The sequence below is a fragment of the Hemitrygon akajei genome, chromosome 25 (genome assembly GCF_048418815.1).
Source record: "Hemitrygon akajei chromosome 25, sHemAka1.3, whole genome shotgun sequence".
Classification (NCBI taxonomy): Eukaryota; Metazoa; Chordata; class Chondrichthyes; order Myliobatiformes; family Dasyatidae; genus Hemitrygon; species Hemitrygon akajei.
In genome coordinates this window covers 52,857,649-52,866,849 of record NC_133148.1, presented here as the reverse complement: position 1 = coordinate 52,866,849, position 9,201 = coordinate 52,857,649, and positions in this window count along the sequence as shown.

The window sequence follows — 9,201 nt, the reverse complement described above, 5'->3', positions numbered from 1 at the left end:
TGTAAAAGGAATAAGCCTATTTTGAATTAAAGTTCTTTTTGCTAATAAAGATTTCTTTATGTCTTCATTTGTATTTACCTTATTCCATAAATCAATCAAATGTCTTAATATAAGAGATTCTTTCCTTCCCTGTATCCATTTGGATTCCCAGTTATATATAAAGTCTTCTGGTATATTTTCTCCTATCTTATCTAGTTCTATTCTAATCCATGCTGGTTTTTCTTCATCAAAAAAATGATGCAATACATTTAAGTTGATTTGCTTCATAATAATTCTTAAAATTTGGAAGTTGTAACCCTCCTAAATCAAACTTATATGTCAATTTTTCCAATGATATTCTTGACATCTTTCCTTTCCAAAGAAACTTCCTCACATATTTATTCAATTCTTGAAAAAACTTCTGAGGCAGTTGTATTGGTAAAGTTTTGAATAAATATTGCAATCTAGGAAATATATTCATTTTTACAGCATTAACTCTATCTATTAATGTTATTGGTAACATCATCCATTTATCAAAGTTTTCTTTTATTTTTTTCAATAATGGCATATAATTTTGTTCAAATAAATTCTTTATATCATTATCAACTCTTATACCTAAATATTTTATCCCATTTATTGGCTATCGAAATTGGGTTGCTGATCGACATTGACTATAATCTCCTTTGGTAAGGTGTAAAATTTCACTATCCCAATTTATCTTATACTCTGATATTTTCCCACATTCTTCCAATCTGAAAGATAATTTTTGCAGCAATTGCAAAATTAATTTTGTATTCTTCTTGTTTAACTCTAAAACCCACAATATCTGAATCTGTTCTAATTATTTCAGCTAATGGTTCTATCGCCAGTACAACTAGGGCAGGTGATAATGGGCAACTTTGTCTAGTTGACCTTGTTAAGCGGAATGATGTTGAAATTTGACCATTTGTAACTACCTTAGCTTGAGGATTAATATTTAAGGTTTTAATCCGTTTTATAAAAGATTTTCCTAATTCAGAGTTCTCCAATACCTTAAATAAAAAATCCCATTCTAATCTATCAAATGCTTTTTCTGCATCCAAAGCAATTGCCACACTCATTTCCTCTCTTTTTTGTGCCAAATGAATTATACTAAGTAACCGAGTTATGTTATCCGTTGATTGTCTATTTTTAATAAAGCCTGTTTGATCCATATGTATGAATTTTGGTAAATATTTAGATATTCTATTAGATCAAATTTTATAATCTGTATTCAACAAAGAAATAGGCCTATATGATGTTAGTTTTAAAGGATCTCTACCTTTTTTTGGCAATACTGTTATAATCGCTGTCGAAAAAGATTGTGGGAGTTTGTGTGTTCTTTCCACTTGATATATTAATTCCATGAAAGGAGGGATTAATAAATCTTTAAATTTTTTGTAAAATTCAGGTGGAAAACCGTCTTCTCCTGGGGATTTATTACTCTGAAGTGATCCTAAAGCTTCTTCAACCTCTTTTAATGTAAAGGGCATATCTAATCCTTTCTGTTCTCCCAAATTTAATTTTGGAAGGGTTATTTGTCATAAAAATTTATCTATCTCAGCAGTCTTATTTTGTGATTCTGATTGATATAATTCGGTGTAAAAAAATTTAAAACTTTCATTAATTTCTAAAGGTTTATAGGTAATCTTATTTGTACTTGTTCTAATTGCATTTCTTGTTTTAGAAGCCTGTTCTGTTTTCAATTGCCAAGCAAGAATCTTATGTGATCTTTCACCTAATTCATAATATGTCTGTTTAGTTCTGATAATTATTTTTTCAGTTTGATATGTCTGGAGTGTGTTATATTGTAATTTTTTATTAACAAGTTGTCTTTGTTTTTCTTCTGTCACATATCTTTGTGATTCATTTTCTAATTTTGTAATCTCTTTTTCTAATTGGTCTATTTCTACCATATATTCCTTCTTAAGTTTAGATGTATAACTTATTATCTGACCCCTCAAATATGCTTTCATCGCTTCCCATAATACTGTTATGAAACCAGTAACTGGTTTCACTTACCAGCAAAGATAGATATGTCAGTTGAAGTCCAATGGTACTATTTTCAAAAGTTTTATTAATAAAGGGGCACAAAAATTAAGGTTAATACAAACATTCAGATAACATGCGTCAATACTCAATCTAAAACGCAGGTACATTAATAATCACTCAGAAATAAGCTCTTTCGTTGTCTAGGGTATAATACTGAGTCCAATTGGAAATATAAAGAGTCACTCTGAAGTCTGCAGGCTTTTCCCTTTTGGTTTCACGTGTTGGAGAGAGAGAGAGATAAACGGAAAAACTTGCCCAAAACATCCATGGAATCAGGGGTGCGATCTTCCCCGTTGTTAGTTAAAAGCGATCTTCCGTTGGTTCCAGCCACAAACCCCGCATTCGGAATTTAACGCACGTGGCTTACTTCAAAATGGCTTCCCGTTCCCACGGGAAGCGGTATCGTGCTTCTTGGTGTCTCCTTGGTGCGTCTGAGGGTCGTCCTCTTTCAGACCCTTCTTTATACTGCCTCACGGGATCTCAGGTGTCAATCAGGTTGCAGGTGATGCAATCTCTCTCTCAACCAGCCCACTTTGCCCGAGGGCTTTACAATGTCCCTGCGAGTTGGCACGTCTGCAGTTCCCAGGTGTCTCCTGAGAACAATGCCACAGTCACCAGCTTTTGTCCCAGTGGAATGCGGTATCCAGCACGTCGCTGTCTTTCCATTTCCTGTGTCCATTCAGCCTGTCTCTCTCTCTCTCTTGCTCTCTCTCTCGGGTCATTGACCCCCCTTAACTAGAGTTCTTGCGATTTTCACAAAGGAGGGGGCTGGTATCATAACATTCCCATAATACAAATTTATCCTCAACTGAATGTGAATTTATATCCAAAAAAATTGGATCTGTTTTTTCATAAAATCACAAAAATCTTAACGTTTTAATAAGATTGAGTTAAATCACCATCTATAAATCGATTCTTCTTTATCCATCATTATCATTGTCATTATCAAAGGGGAATGGTCTGAGAGTATTCTTGCTTTATATTCCACACTTTTCACTCTATCTTGAATATTCTTTGATAATAGAAAAAAATCAATCCTTGAGTAGGTTTTATATCTGTTTGAATAAAATGAATAATCTCTTTCTCTTAGATTATTTTTTCTCCATATAGCAATCAGATTTAAATCTTTCATTAATGATAAAGTTAATTTTATTACTTTTGATTTTGTAACAGCTTTAGTCAACCTATCTAGAACTGTGTCTAAACAAAAGTTAAAATCTCCACCTATTAATATTTTATCATGTGCATCAGCCAAGTTCAAAAAAATCTCTTGTATAAATTTTGCATCATTTTCATTTGGTGCATAAATGTTCATAAGAGTCCATAATTCCAAAAAGATTTGACAATGTATAATCACATATCTCCCCATAGAATCAATTACTACATTTTGTATTTTAATTGGTAAGGTTTTATTAACCAAAATTGAGACTCCCCTCAATTTTGAATTAAATGAAGCTGCAATAACACTTCCAACCCAATCTCTCTTTAATTTCTTATGTTCTATCTCTGTTAAATGTGTTTCCTGTAAAAAAGCTATATCTCCTTTCATTTTCTTAATTTATGTCAAAACTCTTTTTCTTTTCACAGGTCCATTAAGTCCATTGACATTAAAACTTTAAAAATTAAGTAAATTAGTCATTCATAATACCTTGGGGAATCTCTTTAACATTCTCCATGTTGCTATGTGTCTCTCCCCAATCATCCAGGCAAAAAAAAAAAGAAAAATAGAAGAAAGATAACTAATATATAAGAGAAAATAACAAAATACCTCCCCCCCACTAATGTTGTGAATAAAAGAAAACACAACATTACCTCCCCCAATTTACGGGTCATGGCAAACGCCACGATTGTACACGTGAATCGCGCAGCCATTGATCAGAAGCTCTTCCAGCTCCCCCACAAAAAAATGAAAAGAAAAAATATCAGTGAAGAGTAGAAGAAATTTTTTTAAATGTCTCTACTCCCAATCAATGTTCAGCTATTTTCTTTTTTTTCATTCTTTTTCCCCTTCTGTCATATACTTAAAAGTATATTTATATTCTTCTACTTATAAATGTCCATCAAATTCAACCTGATCACAATCTTCATCTTTAATCCATTTTGTTTCAGTAATTTTTTACTGCATCCCATGAATATTAGGTAGTTCTTGTACAAATTTCTCCACTTTCTGATGATCAGTAAAAAAATCTTCTTTCTTCGTCATCCAGGAAAATTATCAATGTTGCTGGATACCTCAATATAAATTTATAACCCTTTTCCCATAAGGATTTTTTCACTGGATTAAATTCCTTCCGCCTCTTCAAAAGGTCGTAACTTATGTCTGGACAGAAGTAAACTCTTTTCCCTTCTATCATCAATGGCCCATTTATCTTTCTGGCACCCTGAGCAGCTGCCTTCAAGATCTTTTCTTTATCTTGATATCTTAAACATTTAATCAAAATTGATGGTGGATTTTGATCTTGTTGAGGTTTTGATCTTAGAGCTCTATGGGCTCTTTCAATTTCGATTACTTGACTTCCCTCTTCCATTTCTAAAACTTTCGGAATCCATTCTTGGAAGAATTTTATTGAATCTTCTCCGTCTATACCTTCTTTAAGACGAACAATTTTAATATTATTTTGTCTACTAAAGTTTTCAAGCACATCCATTTTTTCCAACATCCATTTTCTTTTTGATGTCCAGGCAAGAATATTATCTTCTATCTTATCTATTCTTTTGGTATTTTTTCCCATTTTTTTCTTCCATCTTTTTAACCTTCTTGTCCATCTTCTTTTGTTTTTCCACCATTCTGTCAAGCGTAATCTGTATATTTCAAATTCTGTTTTTATTATTTTTAATTCACGCATTATTTTTATCGGGACTTTTCTTACGTCTCCTTTAATTTCCTCCTGTTCTTCTTCCTCTTCATCTGTTTCTTCATCTGTATTTTCAAGAGAATCTGATTCTACTTCCGTTTCACTTCCATTTTCACTTCCAGTTACAGTTGGGACTTGTAGTTTTGTTTGTACCTGTATATGCGTACTCGCTTCTTCACGCATGTGTTGTTCATGCCGTTTCTTCTTAGAGACTGCTGATATTGCCGCAGCTTCCTGCCCTGCATCATCGGAGGTAACATGTCCTTCTTCTGGAGGAGATCCAACTTGAATACGAGGCTTCGCCAAGGTGGCCGGGCCTTTTTCCCTGCCGTCTCGCGCAGTCTTCAAAGTAGTAGTTTTCTTCTGTTTCAGTTTAGGAGGCATATCGAAAGGTAGTTCTGAGTTGTTTATAAGTAGTTTCTAGAAGGTATTTATTAATTCTTCTTCACTTAAACTTTATTTTATTACTTATTACGAGGGAGCTGGATTCCCAACATCTCGCTCCTACGTCATCACGTGACTGCCTCCCCCCCCCCCCGTAACCTCATCCTTGACAATCGATTCCAACAACTTCCCAAACACCGATGTCAAGCTAATAGGTCTATAATTTTCTTTTTGCTTCCTTGCCCCCTTCTGAAATAGTGGGGTGACATTTGCAATCTTCCAGTCTTCCGGAACCAGGTCAGATTCTATTGACTTTTGAAAGATCATTGCTAATGCCTCCGCAATCTTCACTGCTACTTTCTTCAGAACACGAGGGTGCAATCCATCTGGTCCAGGAGATTTATCTACCCTTAGACTATTCAGCTTCCTGAGTACTTTCTCTGTCGTAATTGTGACTGTGCATATTTCTCTTCCCTGACACCCTTGAATGTCTGGTATATTGCTGAAGACTTCCTCAGTGAAGACTGATGCAAAATACTCATTCAGTTCATCCGCCATCTCCTTATCTCCCATTACAATTTCTCCGGCATCATTTTCTATCGGTCCTATATCTGTACTCACCTGTCTTTTACTCTTTATATACTTGAAAAAGCTTTTAGTATCCTCTTTGATATTATTTGCCAGCTTCCTTTCATAGTTCATCTTTTCCCTCTTAATGACCTTCTTAGTTTCCTTTTGAAAGCTTTTAAAAACTTCCCAATCCTCTGTCTTCCCACTAAGTTTTGCTTCCTTATATGCCCTCTGCTTTGCTTTTTGTTTGGCCTTACCTCTCTTGTCAGCCACGGTTGCATCCTTTTTCCATTCGAAAATTTCTTTTTCTTTGGAATATATCTGTCTTGCACCTTCCTCACTTCTCGCATAAACTCCAGCCACTGCTGCTCTGCCGTCCTTCCCCGTAGTCCCCCTTTCCAGTCAACTTTGGCCAGTTCCTCTCTCATACCACGTAATTTCCTTTACTCCACTGAAATACCGACACATTGGATTTCGGCTTCTCTTTTTCAAATTTCATAGTGAACTCAATCATGTTGTGATCACTGCTTCCTAAGGGTTCCTTCATTTCCATCTCTCTAATTACCTCTGGTTCATTACACAATACCCAATCCAGTACAGATGATCCCTTGGTGGGATCAACAACAAGCTGTTCTAAAAATTCTACAAATTCTCTCTCTTGAGATCCAGTGCCGACCTGATTTTCCCAATCCACACGCATGTTAAAATCCCCTACAATTATCATAACACTGCCCTTCTGGAAAGCCTTTTGTACTTCCTGTTGTAACTTGTAGTCCACATCACTGCAGCTATTTAGAGGCCTGAAAATAACTGCTATCAGGGTCCTTTTACCCCTGCGATTTCTTAGCTCAACCCATAAAGATTCTGTACCTTCTGATCCTACGTCAACTCTTGCTTCTTTTGGAATTTATTTTTTTATTGAAGTTCATCATCAAACAAACATTTCCATAAGATGTGTTTCAGACATTGTACATATATATCATATAATCATATATATCACAAATCTCCACAAAGTATTTATCTGAGGTAGACACTTATATAAAAGGACGGAAAGAGAAAACAAGCAAAAGGAAAAAACTATGTACAAGTAGGGAGTGATCATTTTTTACAACATATTCATTGATTTGTGAGAATAAAATCAGGCCAATGAGGCATTATGTAGTTAAACCATTTTTCCCCAGTATGAATCAAATTGTTCCAGCTTATGATTAACAGATGCTATTATCTTTGCCGTTTTGTAAACGTCCATTGTAATTTCCATCCATGCATTTAAAGTTGGGCTCTCCTGTGATAACCATTTCCTAGTAAGAGTCTTTTTACCAGCCACCAACAGTATATTCATTAAATATTTATCTCTTTTCAACCATTCTTGAGGTATATATCCAAAATATATGGTCATACTCTCTAAGGGTATTTCACATTTAAAGACGTCTTGTAGGGCATTGTGTGTCCCCCTCCAATAGTTTTTGATAACAGGGCAGTCCCAAAAAATATATGATTTTCATTTTGATTTCCACAATTTCTCCAGCAAACAGGGAGGTTACTATCATAATGGGATTTCTGAGAGGGTGTAATAAAATATCAAGTTTTTCCATCCAAACTCCCTCCATTTTTGTGAACTGCTACACTTCCATTGATACCTCCATATTATTGTCCATTCTTCCTCAGATATAATTATCCCTCCTTCCTTCTCCCATTTTGTTTTAATGTATGAAGTTGAATGTGTTTTAAGATTTGATAACCCCTTATACATGCTTGAAATGATTCTACTACCATTATCTGAATTATATGCTTTTCTAAATAGCTCTATCAAGCATGTACTTGCCTTGGTTACATTTTTAAGCGTCTTATTAACATATTGCACATCTGTAAATATCAATAAATATCTTGTTTTTTGTAATAAGTGTTTCTCTTTAAGCATTTCAAAACTGAACAGTGTTCCTTCTTTCATTAGGTTGCAAAGAACTGTTATTCCTTTAGCTGTCCAGTCCTTAAATCTAGCATCCAATTTATTTGGTGTAAAATCTGAGTCATATGCACACCATTTAAGAATTGCAATATCTCCCTCTAGAATATATTCTTTTATAGTAGTTTTCCATATTTTAAGAGTCAATTTCACCCATGGATTATCAATAGTATTTATGTACCTTTGCAGGTTGTTATCAGTCAAAATTGCTTGTATGGGGATAGGAAGTACCCGCTCCTCAATGTTTTTCCATTGAGTGCCATATGATGGGTTGCACCAACATATCACAGCTCTCAACAGTGCTGCAAAATAATAATCTCTAAGAGAAGGTAGGCCCCATGCTCCCCATTTTCCCTCGCTAATTGAAAAGATTTGAGATGAACTCTAGGCCTTTTACCCTGCCAAATATACCTTGATAACATCTTGTTTCATTCATTAGATTGATTTTGATTAATTTCTATTGGTAGGGTCTGAAAGAGATATAACAGTCTGGGCAGTATATTCATTTTAATAGACTCAATCCTTGAACTGAGACTGAAAAAAGGAATCAGGTTCCATCTTGCCACATCTTCCTAAATTTTTTTTATATAAAGGCTGATAATTACATTTTGATAATTTTGACAAATCTTTTGGCATAATGATGCCCAAATATTTGAAAGACTCTGTTTGCCATGCCCAGGGATATCTACTTTCAATTTCTCTTAATGGGCTGTAGTAATATGAAAGTAATTGGGTTTTATCTGTGTTGATCTTGTATCCTGATAATAGACCATATTGTTCAAAGGATTGCATCAATTTAGGTAAAGAGTATGTTGGTTGCCCTAGATAGATCAAAATGTCATCTGCATAACAAGCCAATTTCTGCTCTGTCCCTTTAATAGTAATTCCCCTGATATCTTCATTTTGTCTGATGTATTGAGCTAATGGTTCCAGATATAATTTGAAGATTAGCGGTGACCATGCACAACCCTCTCTTGTGCCGCTTTCCAGGGTAAGACTACTTGATCAATATCCATTAATTTTAATCCTAGCAGTAGGGTTGTCATATAGTTTCAGTATAGTTTTAATAATTGTGTCTTGGAAACCAAATCTATATAAAACTCTGTAAAGAAAATTCCAATTAACCGAATCAAATGCCTTTTCAGCATCCACGCTTATCACAATTGCTTCGATTTTATTTTTTTGTATATGATCCATAATGTGAAGTGTCCTTTGTATATTGTCTTGTGTTTGGCATTGACAAAAAGTGTATTAACTTTCTTATGTAAGGATTTTGTTTCATAGGTTTTTCTATTGGAAGAGTCTAAGTTTGGTTGTAATTGTAAATTTAAGTCTCCCCCACATATCAGGAGACCTTCTGTTTCCACTGCCATAATA